Source organism: Chiroxiphia lanceolata, chromosome 3, assembly GCF_009829145.1.
Source record: "Chiroxiphia lanceolata isolate bChiLan1 chromosome 3, bChiLan1.pri, whole genome shotgun sequence".
Classification (NCBI taxonomy): Eukaryota; Metazoa; Chordata; class Aves; order Passeriformes; family Pipridae; genus Chiroxiphia; species Chiroxiphia lanceolata.
The window spans coordinates 67,152,701-67,167,564 of record NC_045639.1 but is presented as its reverse complement, the minus strand read 5'-3'; the positions used below and the strand labels follow the sequence as shown (position 1 = coordinate 67,167,564).

General features: G+C 38.8%; 1 protein-coding gene across 2 annotated transcripts in view; it reads left to right on the top strand.

Annotated features, from left to right (window-relative positions):
• The window catches only part of NT5DC1 (5'-nucleotidase domain containing 1), a 138,973-nt gene that overhangs the window by 101,206 nt on the left and 22,903 nt on the right, over positions 1-14,864 (top strand). The window lies entirely within an intron of this gene.

Sequence of the window (14,864 nt, the reverse complement as noted above, 5' to 3'; positions counted from 1 at the left end):
TATCAGGTTATATTTGAAGCCTGGATAAAGCTCAAACCCCATTTCTTTAAGGTATTGTGCAAGGACATGATAAGAATCAGTCTCTGTCTTCGAGGAACCCACAGGCAGACCAGATAAAAAAATGGTAGAAAAACAAAAACACTGGCTTTTCTGTTAGAGCCAAGGAACCAAGATAATGAATGACTTAACCTATAATCGTATCTCTGGCAGATCAGCATATTCACCTAAGATATCTAATGTCCTAATCCAGAAGCAATAAAGAACTGTAAACTGAGTTTGCGTAAGGACTCCATCAGTCTTGATTGTGAAAATCCTTTTAGCCCTTTTCAAAGATTTAGCATAATGGGAAAATTAAGATAACATAATTGCAATTAATTCTGCTGGATTTACTTTTTACGGTTCAGTGACATATCCTATATAAGTTCAAGGAACTGGACCTATGAGCTTGATGTCTTCTATACTGAAATTATTCAAATTATTCAATGGTTATTCAATAATTATTTCAAAATATTGAAAGTAATAAACGATTGTTTGTTTTGGGAGACAGTTGCATACCAATGCGTCAGGCCATGTTTATGTTTCATTTTAATGGAAGAAACTTCTTCATAGAGAGCATGTCAAATGCCTTTAAACCCATATGCCACGTGATTGTGAGGTCATCAGAAGTCAACATCTACAAAAAATCCTCAATCATAGTTTTTTGATCACCTTCCAGTGTTGCTACTTTATTGTCTTTTATATCAGGATGTTAGCAGAGAATGGAACTGTGATACAGTCTAATCAGGAGATGATAAGACAGAGAGATAAGGCAAAAAACCTCCACATTTAGGAAGCCAAATTAATCAAAATATGCAGCTTCTTTTTACAGCAGAATGAGCTGCTAAGGGCCTCAATCCCATCCTCTCTCTGCAGTAAGTCTCTACAGAACATGAATTGCCATATCTGAGTCTGTGTTTTCAAAACCAAAGCCTAAATGCCTAAATGACCCCTTTATATTCCAGAGAAGACTGTGTTCATCAAATAAATTGTTTGACTTAAGGGAATTCTCCTCCAACACATGAAAATATTATTAAGAGGAGATGATTTTTTCCTCCATATTCTCTGAGAAAAGACAGAATTTAGAAGCAGAGCAGTCAGCACTCAACATAGGCCACATTTATAGTGTGACGATAATGTGTCACATAAATCCTGGGATTTATGGAAGTTTTCACACTGCGCGTGGAGACCCAGTTCTGTATGGAAGACAAAGGCAAATGAACGTCTTCCATACATGAGCAAGACTCACCAAGCTAACTCCTGTTGCAGCATTAGTAGCACCTGTTCTGAAATTATACCGCCAGTTCCCATGTTTATACTTCCATGGAAATGCTGAAAGTTTGAAAAAGTTGCCTAAGCATTTACATCTGAGGGACATGTAACGCACTTAATTTAATTTATCGAAGTGGTGTTAAGATGTCTTAATGATCAAGTAGTTTGTGGCTTCTTTGCATTGGATACATGGTAGCTCACACCAGTATAATAACTGAAGAATGTCTAGCAATTATTTATACAGATAATTCGATTCAATATCCAGAATTCTAGACTAGAAGGGTGTGGGGGTTTTAATATTGCTTCTGGTTATGAATGTTATTTCACCTTCCTTCTATCTCCCAGGACACATAAGAGTATCCATCAAGAGTGTCCATGACTGGGAGGGAAGAACTAAACTGGAAATTTCAAAAGTCTGAAAGAAACAGTAGGGAAACAAACTATGCACAACTCAACAGCTGTTCTGTCACTAAGAGAATACATACTTCCTTTTGATTTGTGTATTTTTACTATTATATTGTTAAACTGATACATTTTATTTTGTCCATTGAATAATAAAGGTCCCACTGGAAAACTTAAACATTCATGTAGATCATTACGAGACTCTACTGCTGTTTCTAAGTAGATGTTACACCCTTGGTAGATTATTCAAAACCTGGCTTTTCTTCTTGCTAAACCTGTATCAGAGAACTTGATAGTTTTCAGAAGCTATTTTTTTACATGAATTTGCAAGCCTCTCCCTGTTGTGATTTAACCGCAGCCAGCAACCAACCCCCACACAGCCACTCATTCACTCCCACCACTTGGACTGGGGAGAGAGTCAGGAGGGTAAAAGCCAGAAAACTCGAAGGTTTGAGATAAAGACAGTTTTTAATAGGGAAAGCAAAAGCTGCACACTTAAGAAAAGCAGGGAATTAATTCACTGCTTCCCATGCACAGGCAGGTGTTCAGCCACCTCCAGGAGAGCAGGGCCACATAATGCATAGTGGTTACTTGGTAAAACAAACACTATCACTCCAAATATCCCCCGCTTCCTCCTTCTTTCTCCCACTTTATGTACAGAATGTGATGCCATATAATATGGAATATCCCTTTGGTCATTTTGGGTCACTTGTCCCAGCTGTGCCTCCTCCCAAATTCACATGCACCTCCAACTTTCTTGCCAGCATGGCTGTATGAAAAGCAGAGAAGGCCTTGACTCTGTGTAAGCCCTGCTCAGCAAAAACATTTCTATTATCATTGCTGTGTTCAGCACAAATCCGAAACACAGCCCCATAGTAGCCACTGGTAAGAAAATTAACTCTACCCCAGCCAAAGCCAGCACACTCCCTCAAACAAAAATTGACTCAGAATTACACTGTAAGGGTTATGCCATATGTTGAAAATCACAGAGGTCTGTTTTGAAACAAATAAGTACCAGGAATAGATACAGAAACCACATTGAATAGAATCTACTCTGGCTATCTATTGTTTATCTTCAGCCAACTCCCACTGTAGGCAGTGAAGAGCTAGCAGACACGGTACAGTGCCCAAACAGCAGTACCTATACTGCACAGAAACATTGGCCCCATTGACTCAGTGCTGCGCTCTGCGGTGGCTTTGCTTCCTGTTGTAGGACCTTCTGTGTTTCTACAGCTGGGTCTGAATCCCAGCCACGTTGTACTCCTCGGATAATTACGGACCTAATTACGGGCTAATCAAGAGCCCCAAGGAACTCAAACACAGGTCTTGCAGAAGTGGCATAGGACCTATGGAAGCTAGGATGCCTGGGGGATAGGTCAATACAAGTTTGTAAACTTCACCGGTCCGCTAAGATTTGGTGCAAACCTGTGAGAAATAACTACACATTATAGTTCTTAAACAGCTGTCAAAATACAAAGGGAATTGCTGGAAGAAAGAAAGATTACCTATGTCGTAGGGGACTTACCATTATGACTTTGCAGGGAAAAAACATTCTTTGACATATATCACATGTTCATAAACAATACATGATAGATGATGGGGGTTGTGTTCATCTTTGTTCTCCATGTAATTGTTTTCATCTGTAGAATTCAAAAAAAAGTAGATGATTAGACAGAGAACTTCATAAGGAGTTACCTTATGATTTGATTTGTAATTAATTTGGAAATTGGAATTGAGGCAGTTCATAGTAGAGCAAAAATAGAGTCGTGTATAGTACATTCCTAGCAGAGCGAGAGCTGGCAACCAGTGCAGAAAGCTTCCCTTCAGCATAGTTTCCATGAATCTGTATGTGCTGGTTTTCATTAAGGAGCTTTATTCTCTTGTGTGTTCTTCCAAAATGTCAAGCTTTTATTAAGGTTAGCCTGTAGAATTGTTTTTTGCAGAAAGCACATTTTAATCTTTGTACTGCAGGCATCAGATTGCTATTGGAAGCAAGTAGTGAAGAGCTGGTTAGGAAGCCCTAAAAATGAGCTGAGAACATGAGGAAGAATCCTGACCAAAGCTTGAGCTGAGATCTGCTTGAGTTTTATATGACAGCTAGTCTCTACTTCAGTTTCCCAGTTTCTAAATACTACAGCTTACCCAATGTTTATGAACCACCCAAGAGAACTGCAAAGTGATCAGTCGCAGAGGAGAGCGGCAACAAATAGCAGGTATGGATTTATTACATATGGGGGAAATCTCAGTTGTGTAGAGTATTGCCTTGTTCAGAAGCAGCTCTGCCTTCCCCAGCTAGTACAAGGAAATTAAAGGTCAGAGAATACAAAAATGGACATTTATTGGGACACTGCAGTGTTTAGGTAAGTATATAGTCCTCTACAGCTAGTGTTCAGAAAGGAATTAGTTCTTGCAAGCTGAAAGCTCCAAAAAAGGTTAAAGTGATGTACCAACTTTTTCCTCACTATCTTTGTTCTTCAATCTTTCTTTATTATTCATATTTGGCTCCACATGTCTTAAACTTCAGTTAACTTCAGAGTTAGTAAACACGTTGATTCAATCCTGATTCTTATCTGCTGTAAAACCACTTTGTGTGTTATTGCTGTCCACAGATTCCAAGTTCCTCTGTGATACTGCCAGACTAAGGCTGAATGCTCCAAGATTATTCTTTTATCTGGACTAATAGTAGCAAAAGATTTTATCTATGAAATTCCTGAATAGGGAGATCTGGCACAATGCTCTTGGTTCTGAGAAGTAAGGTAAAGCATATTTTCATGTACATACTGAGTTATTTTGCAAATCATACGAATATCACAGATAAGAAATGGGAAAGGTATTGATAGAATCTTAAAATCATAGAACGGTTTGAGTTGGAAAGGAACCTTGAAGATCATCTATTTCCAACCCCACTGCTGTGGGCAGGGACATCTTCCACTAGACCAGGTTGCTCAGAGCCCCATCCAACCTGGCCTTGAACACTTCTAGGTATGGTGTATCCACAATTTCCCTGGGTAACCTGTTCCAGTGCCTCACCACCCACACAGTAAAGAATTTTTTCCTAATATCTAATCTAAGCCTACTCTCTTTCAATTTAAACTCATTCTCCCTTGTCCTGTCTATACATGCCCTTGTAAGTAGTCTTTGCCCATCTTTCCTGTAAGTTCCCTTCAGATACTGAAAAGCTACAATTAAGTCACCCCAAAACCTTTTCTTTTCCAGGCTGAACAATCCCAATTCTTTCTGCCTTTTCTCATAGAAGAGGTGCTCCATCCCTCTGATCAACTTTGTGACCCTCCTATGGAGTTGCTCCAACAGCTTGAGCACAGTTCCTGTGCTCAGGACCCCAGAGCTGGTTGCAGTACTCCAGGTGGAGTCTCACCAGAGCAGAGTAGAGGGGCAGAATCACCTCCCTTGACCTGCTGACCACTCTGCAGGTCAGATGCAGCCCAGGTTACCATTGATGCAGCCCAGGTTACCATTGGCTTTCTGGGCTATGAGTGCACGTTGCTGGGTCATGTCCAACTTCTCATCCCGCAGCACCCTCAGTTCCTTATTGGCAGGGCTGCCCTTGATCTGTTCACTCTGCAGACCGTACTGATACTGAGGATTGCCTTGACCCAGGTGCAGCACCTTGCACTTGGTCTTGTTAAACCACGTGAGATTCCCGTGGGCCCAATTCTTCAGCCTGGATAGGTACCTCTGGAAGGCATCCCATCCTTCAGGTGTATAAACCACACCACTCACCTTAGTGTCATCTGCAAATTTGCAGAGGGTGCATTTGATCCCTTTGTCTACGTCATTAATGAAGATACTAAATAACACTGGTCCAAATACGGACCCATGAGGGACACCGCTTGTCCCTGATGCCCACTGGGACTCTGAGCCATTGACCACTACCCTCCAGATGTGACCATCCAACCAATTCCTAACCCACCTAACAGTCCACCTATTGAATCCATCACTCTCCTATTTGAAGAGAAGGATGTTGTGGGGGACTGTGTCAAAGGCTTTCCAGGAATCCAGATAAATGACATGTGTAGCCCTCTCCTTACCCACTGATGTAGTTGCTCCATCATACAAAGCCACTATGTTGATCAGATGGGTTTTTTCCTTGGTGAAGCTGTGCTGGCTGTCTCAAATCACCTCCATGTGCCTTAAGAATTATTGTAAGAAGTGTCATAGGGACCATTTCTCTTTTACTTCTTCAGAAAACTCATTACTACAAATCTTTCATGTTGGTCTTCCCATCTAAGAATACCCAAACATATTTTGCCAGAAAAGAGTAGTTTCCATTTTTCCTTGCCATCTCCAGCCCAATTACATTGTTCTGAGATTTACAGTGACTGTTTCTCACATAGAAACTCTTCCTCTTTGTTAGAACATTAATTTCTTAACATTTTTCATTTTGTTTATTAAGTATGAACAGGAAGAGTTTCTTCTTGATTGTCATCTGGTTTTCCCTGACGCACCTGGGTCCATAGCAGACCTTAAACAGCATCTAAAGTCTCTGCCAGTTGTTCTAACCCTGTCATACTCTTTGTCCCTCCTTTGAATTCATCCCTGACTGTGATCCACATGGCCATGAAATTTTCCCCAGACCTCAAGAAAGAAGACAGAGACGTGACAACAAGTGCTATATCACATGCACAAACTTTCTCCTTTCCTTCTGCTCCCTGTTCGTCGCAGGTTTCAACGTGGAGCTCAATGTGCACACCCTACATAGACAGGGGCAGAAATGGCACAAAAAATCGGAAAGAAGAAGAAAATGTTTTAGTGTCTCTGATCCCCAGAAGAAGTTTTCCTGCTGTCTCTCATCTCCACATTCTCGGCCTGAGCAATGTCACAATGCAGTTATTTGTTCCTTTTTCCAGTCTATATAAATCCAGTTCTACCTCTCTCATCTTCATCTCGCTTTGTCCCCCTAAGCCACTTAAACGACTGTTGTTGCCACTGTGCTAAAATACTTCATGAACCTTAATATATTTACTCATAAGACTTCTGAGGTCTAGGAGCTTTAACAGTTCTATTTAAGTATGGAGCATTCAAGGTCAAATAAGAAATCTAGAGCTAGTGATTCCCTATGCCAAAAGCCAGATTAATCCAGACCAAACCATGGTTGCAACAACCTCCTACCCATGCAGTCTACCACAGTCCCCCAAGTGCTAGCTGCATCAGGATGCTTTTTCCCTGCTGTGTCACCCAGGATGAGAACCCTTCTCAAAGACATCCTCGGTCATGGCCCCCACACACCTCTCAGCAAGGCACGTGCTTGAGGAGCTGGCTGCAACGTGGCCATCCTGCTCCCCAGCTGGACCACTCCAGCATACCCACCGTCTGGGGAGATTTCCTTATTTATGTACTCCTCTTTTTTCCTGTTTAGCTGTAACTTGTAGCCACCTAATTACTCAACAGCAAAACTCCAAACTATTTTCTTTCTTTAGCACTTTCTCTGATAGACCCTAATGTCATATTGCTCATGGCAAGGGTGCACTGCATAACCCCAGGTTTTGTAATGTTTTTTTATCTACAAGGAATAGTAATAATATAAAATGCAGTAGAGACTGTACTAAAATCATCTAAGGGTCATCCTTGTTGCAGAAAATTGCAATGGGATTCATTGATGACACATGAACATGATGATTCCAAGGAGAGAGTCTCTGAAGCTAGAATCAGTGTTTGGTCCCGAACTGTCTTTTGGTGCTTCTTGAACAGTTTCATAAGTGAAGGGAAACAGAATATAAGGCAAAAAATGTGTCAGGAAAAAAAAGTCTATTTGCTGCTGAAGAAGACCACCCACTGTGATTGTGGGTATGTTTGATATTCTGTCATATCTATAATTTTAAACTATTAGTGGCAGTTTCTATATTTTCTAATAGAAAGGCCCATTACTATTTAATGCCATTGTATTATAATTAAATTATTTTTATTTTATTATTACTTGAAGTATTATTAATAACCTATAAAAATGCTCACAATTTAGTACATATAGGAAGCAATGCCAAGGTGGTCTCTTCCCTGACAGCCATATTCAAATGGGTTTAAAATCAGTATGATTTTTAAATGTGTAATGTAATACTTCTCTGCTACCATGTGATAAAAAGAAGTCTTAGGTCACCAGCAGTCAGAACCCCTCTCTCAGTAGTCTCAGATGTTAGCTTTTATTTCCAGAAAAAAAGAAAGATTATTCTAAGGCATCCAGTTTTCCTTAGAAATACTGGCTTGGGTTGAAGTTCTTTTTAATTACTAAGGCTGAACAAGGTTTTAATAACCGATAACTGCAGCTATGAAATACTTGTACAGTTATCAAGAGGCGAAAAGCTGTGTGGACTTATTTATTTTTTTATTTTTAATTCCCAAATTTCTTTCTTTGTCTGTGGAATCGTAAATCTTAAGTTAGTCTTTTAAGGCTGATGTAAACCTTCCCCCCTTCAGAGGCAGACAATATTTGGAGCTGGAACTTCAGACAGAGTAAATCAATAAAAATAAAGTAGGGATTTGATATAGTGTAATAAGTCAGGAAAAAGAAATGGAACTACTTATAAATCATAAATCAACTTGGTTGTATAAATAGTTTTCATATAAAAGTTAATGAAAATGTCTTGTGTATTTCAGGCACATGAGTATATGCAATAGCTATGCATGCTCATTTCTCTTCTGCAATTATTATTCCCTTTGAAATAACATATTTTAGGGCATTAAAAAAAGAAAAAAGCAAAGGCCCCTTGCAGCAGGGTCCATATATTGCTTTATGGAGATACATTTTTTCAGAATCAAATTGTCTGTTCCAGTTTACATATATATTTCATATCTGAAGTATTAAGATTCAGGGGAAAAAATTCTTAGCCTTTCAGTAAATGAGAATTAAAGAACTTTTGTCCTTTTTTTTGTCTTTTTTTTTTTTATTTAATATCTGAAGCCAAAGTAAATGATGGCAGTAAGTTTTTCCCCATTACATTTCAGTGTGAATTTTCAGTGGGGAAGAGGATGGTCGAAGAGCAAATTTCAATATGTCTTATTTCAGTAGATATTACTAGAGGGGCCGAGAGGATTCAGATAAACTGGAAGATTACAGACTACACAGCACAAAGAAGATGCTTTGTGCGTCTCAACTTTATTTTAATTCAGAAATTGAGACATTTTTCTGAAGTGATAGGTTAGGTCAGAACTGACTGGGCCTTCCTCTCATCTTCTGTGCTTCTCTCCATCTTCTGCTTCCATCCACTCTTCAAATTTTTGTACACCAGTGAAGTACACCATAGTAAGAGAGGCTCTAGACAGATGGTTGAACTGACTTGCATATTTCTGGAATGTTTATGTCAATTTTTTTTCCTCAATTACCTTACCTTTCCTAACTTATTTGAAATGAAAATGCTTTCCCATAATTATATAGGGATCTCTAGGTTGACTATGATATTAATATTTACATGGTTATTTGGGAACATTTATCTGAATATTGGGAGCTCCTCATTTATAAGGAACTTCCTACAAAACTAATGAGGTCCAGAATAAAACTGTTCTAGAGAGGGAATTTCCTTTATTGCCATTTTGTACCTCTCCAAGATCCCAAAAAAACAAAGCAAAACAAAAATACCCTTAAAAAAATATGTGCAATGAAGAAGTTAAATCCTATATATATGTCCCTCTTACCCTTTCAAAGTAGAAGTTTTCTGATTTATAGATACAACTAAATAAAAATATGGAAAAAACCTCACAAAATTTGCATATGAATCGCAATTAAAAATGAACTTGTAGATTAATTGTTTTCCAAGAAGTTATCCTTTTCCAAGAAGAAATGACCTTGCTTGTATTTCATCATATCAATGTTTTAAATAGAAATAGTTCATTAGCTAGACTGTTCGGGGAAGTTATGAAGTTAGTGGTTTGACGGATTTGAAAACAAATTACTAAATCTGTAGTGAGCTGTTATTTTCAGTTCCTATAACACAACAGTCAAAACCTCCTAAAGAAACTTACTTGCTGACTTCTCTAAAGGAACTACTGATTTTCTTACAAACAAGTAAAACTTCAGTCTTGTCTCTACATATCCTGTTGCTTGGCACAATTATGCAGTAAGGCAGATTTTAGTGAAAATGTAACAAGTTTTAATAAAACTAAGAATGTAAAAGCTATTTCTTTCTATTTCTACTTAAAGGATTCTGTGGATTTTTTATATGCCCATAGCAATTTGAAAATACACTGTCTTGTACTTTGGTTTTATCAGGCCTTATAAAATAGCAAAAGAAGTCCTTCCTGAGAAAAGGAATTGTTGGTAATTGGATAAGCAGTATTATTATGAAATAGTTTATTTTTTCACAGGATAGTATCTGTATTTTTCTCTCAGCTTTATCTATGGTGTTCTTTCAGACTATCAACAGCTTTAAGTAGAACTGTTATTTAGTCCTCCATATGAATAAACACATATATATTGGAATTGCTAAGAATAAGAAAGATGTATTGCTGCCTATGAAAATTTAAAAACCATGTTACAATTTTTAAAACTGAATTTTTACTTTGGTAAGTTCAACCTCTGTCTCACCAACCATAAGCCAGCCCAAAAAATGCAGAACGATGCAAAGGCAGGAAGGGGAAGTGAACTTCATTTTTTTGGGGGAAGAGGAGTGGTGGGAACACACACACAAGAAAAAGAAAAATTACAACAAACCAAACAAAAAAAAAAAGACAAAAAAAAACAAACAAAAACACAAAACCAAACAAACAAAAACCACCAAAGACCCACTAGAGACTGGACAGCCAAGAATGAAGATGGCCAAAATCACCAGTCACTTTGGGAAGCCTTAAGCTTTTATTTCAGGACATCACACTATGGAAGTAATTCATTCCTTATCACTTCCCTGTAGTCATGCAGTCAGATAAGGGACTGGCAAGTGCTGATGCACATGTTGGGCAGATGGATTTCACAGCTTCTTCCAGGGCACAGAAGCAATTCAAGGATGGCAAAACACACAGTAATACCTGAGTGAATCCTGGAAACCACACAGCAAAGTTGGTTGGTCTATACACAGGAATTTTGGGTGGTACCCTAAGAAGGGTGCCCATAGGGTATGAAGTTTTACCTCCAGGAAACTTGTAAGTACTTGCTATCTTCATGGAGAATATACCCACAGGGAAACTCTACAGGTTATATCATCCCATCTCATTATTTTTAGAAGTAGAAGAACCCACCAGAAGGATTTTAACTGTGCAGGTCCCTTTGTCTTGTGTTTTCCTGCCCTGATTTCCCTTAAGGAAAGGAGAGTTTGTTTTCTTTTCTTAAGTGAGCCCAAAATGCTATCGGGAATCAGACTGTGCTTGCAAGTGAGGCCAGAACATAACCCAGCTTTTATATTAATACCCTTGGGGGCTGAAATGGCATTATTTTAAACTGCAGAGAGGTGTATCAGTATGATAGCTGTGGATTGCAGAATGGATTTGTTTTACAATAACCCACATAGTCGTAACCAGAGCTTCAGTGTGCTGAACACATGTGCCCATCTGTGCTAAGTGCCTGCAGGCAGTGGGAGCCCACCAGAGCTGCCCATGGGCAAGAAAAGGCAGGAGCAGGCACAGGCACAAGCAGCAACAGAGTTGGCACATGTTTATCATTCTAGTCTGCAGCTCAAAGGAAAAAAAAATATCGGTAACTCTAGTAGCCTGTCTGACTAGGTCTGTATGGAAACGAGTAAAAGGCTGTCAAGAGAAAGGCAGAAAGGCAGAAAGGCAGGAGGAGGGTCTGTTGGGGAGCTGTAGGAACACTGTAGTTAAACCTAGCACATCTTTGGCTGGCATGGCCTCTGGCCACCTGGAATTTCTTTCGTACCCTGGTATCTGCCCAGTCAAGTAGATACGAGGTGTCCTCAGGCTCTCTGGTGAGTCACCTGCAGGTCCTGGCCCAGTGTGTAACCAACACTCAGTGCAGGGCACCCAGCCAGAGGAGCAGTGCAGGGTGGTGCCTCGGGGTGGTGAGCTGATGAAAATTAAGCTGGTGTAGGTATGGCTTAGTATATGTGAGTAACTGTTGAAGCATAAATTCATGCTCATCTCTTAGCTTCCCTCTTAACCTTGGGCTTCCCAAGCATGAGCCCTGTCCCATAGGCTAGGCTTTAACAGTGTAAATGCTAGCCAGGTTAGGGGTGGATCCCCAGGTTTAGACCTTGGGCTGAACATGCTGTGTGGACACCACCTCAGCACTTGAACTGCATGTGTTTCCGCCTCAGCAGGTATAACCCATAAACAGACAACCAAGCAGGCAGCGGTAAGCAAGCATGTGCAGAGTCTTTCCCAACCAGTGACCCTTTGCCAAAGTAAATTACCATCAGTTGTCATTTAAATGAGAATAAGCTTCACTGATTACTTTTTGCATAATCATTCAGAATGAAACCAGATGTTCCTCAGCCCATGTTTAAAGCTGCAATGCATATTTAAAGGTAGGCAAGTCTTGTTAGTGAATTGGTTTATCTGAAAAAACATATCTGGTAATGGTAATGAGAGTATATTTCTGAATCAGAAACCATTTCCCAAGCTGTTAGACACAGCCATATGCAAATTGCCTTTCCAATAATATTAAAGTTGTCCCAGCATGAGTCAAGCTTTGGTTGTTGTTTTTAAACAGCAACAGTAACTTCCCCTCAGGAAAACTGCTCTGAATCACTGTTAGGTTTGGGTGAGTGTTTTAATAGAACGATTTTCTGGCTTTAATTATTTTAATTTTACTTGCTTGCTCCCTTTACATTTCTTGTTGTGACACGTTTTCAATCTACAGCCAGGAATCTGGGTTGCAGTGATATATTAGACTTCAGAAGGAAGCAAATCTAAATCATCTGAGAAATTCTTTTTGGTTATCCAGTCTGTTTGAAATTGTCAGGACATCTCCTTTTCCTCCCAGCTTATAGACCTGAAGCATTAGCATCCCCACACATATATGTTGCTTCCTGCTGAAAGAATATTTATAGTATTTCTGACCTTTGAATGAACTTCTACGAATCGATAGCAGCAAAGTGGAAAGAAGGTCAGCAGCAGTTTTCCTCTTGACCAAGTGTTGCCAGTGTTAGGCTTGGAATATCTAAGATATATTAGGAACTATATTAGGAACTACCATAACCACATTTATGCAGCATTTTTGTAGGAAATTTTAAGATTTCTTCAGCACTGTTTTGGAGTTGTCATCTCAAAGATACAATACAAGGTCAAAGCCAATGGTGTCATTGATGGTTTCTAAGTTGTTGTGTATCAATTTTTACATGGCAGAAATTCTACAAGAAACCTTAAGAGACAGTTTAATAATTTTTTTTAGCTATAATTTTGCCACAGGGCAAATGTAAGTGAATTAGAAACTGTTCTCATCAATGGCTTACTGCAATTGAAACACCATTCATTTAGTCCTGCTCCAGATTGCAGAAATAAAATTGACAAAGTCACCCCTAGATGTGTGAGCACAAGCAGCCACGTGAGATGCTTCAAGGCAAGGTTTGCCCATTCACAGTCTTCTCCCTACGACCCTACAACTCAAATATTTTAAAGGACCGATCCTAATTTCTCAAATTTCTGAAGCTCCTTCCAAAATTGAAGTGTTCCCATAATGAACTAGACATCTCAATGCTGTTAGCTGCCTCCTTCTTAAGGGGAAATTAATTTCCCTTCATTTCACTGCCTAAAAGCAAAGTTCCTAACTTAATTAAATCCTTTCCTTCTCCAGAGCTGGCACCTCTAGAAAGTGCTTCTTGCACTCTCTTTTGTCTACCATGGGATCCTGGCCAATTAGTTCAGATTGTAACCATAAATTAGAAGCCTAAATTCCGGATGCATTGGGTTAAGTGAGATGAACCCCATTGCTAGGGGTGACAGTAATAGCTCTCACAGAGTGAGAGGTCCTCTACCTTGTAATTAGAGTGAATTGTTTCAGTCAGGACTGCCATTTATGCCTTTCCATAGAAGTGAGGTCCTCTACCTTGTAATTAGAGTGAATTGTTTCAGTCAGGACTGCCATTTATGCCTTTCCATAGAAGTAGCAAAGCAGGGTCTTGCTCTTTGCTGGAGCCTTCTGGTGTTGCTGTAATACAGAGGGCTCCTGTTTTTAAATGCAATGTTTTTATTCTGAAAATACCTCTCATAATAGCTCTATTTTTCTCCAGTATTTTCCTGATTGAATTGTCTCCCAATGGAGAGACAATAACCTTCACAAATGTCAAAGAAACTTTTGATAGCAGCTCAAAAGAGTTTTCATAAGTTTCTTTTTCTATGTCTGTGTCATTTGAAGATTGTGTCTACTCGTTCAGCCAGCCATGCAAATATGTCTAAAAATACAGAGAAAATGAAACAAATTTACTGAAGTTTGACAACTTCTGTTTGATCAAAAGTTGTTTGGTCAAATGTATTTTAAAAGTCAGGAAATAAAGATATTTTTAATGGATGCTATCATATTTATTATTATTATTATTATCATTAGGTTCCTGAAGAACAAAGGAAAAGACATTGCCACACAAGTTCTACATGAATTATTAATGTCAACTTTGAATTTCCTTGTTTTTTCCTAGTTTATAAAACATCCTTAATATAGAATTGTTTTGTCTGAGAATAAATCCTGTGTTTATTCAAATTCTTAGATTCATAGTATTAAAAAACTATTTACGTCCTCTCGCCACATACTTATTTCCCCCTTTTTGCTTCTTTTTCTAATTTCTTTCAAGGTCCAATGTACTGCTTCATGTATATCTTCAGTGCTCTTAAACAAAAAGTTGTCTTATCATTTCACTGTTCTCCAGAATTTGCATTCCAGCTTCCAGCACTCTCTAATCAAGTGAATTTTCCTATGTCTTACTCTTATTCCTAAAACATTTTGAGTACTTTGAAGAATTCTATAAAGCAGGAGAAAAATTGAAGTCCTGATGTTACACCTAAGTCAGATCTCAACACTATATTGGCTTCTAACTCATCTGTCTCTAGTATAAAATTAAGACATGTTTGATTGAGACTGAATAACAAAATCAACCTTTTCTTGCACCAATTCAGTAGACAAAATGCATTAATAGAAATATTTCTGATGAAATTCTAGTTTATTGGTTCACTAAGGCTCCAGCAAGAAGCTAAAAAGAGTTCATCTGTCAATAGCACATGGATCTGAAAAAGCAACAAGGTTACATGGACAGCTGGACAGATCCATC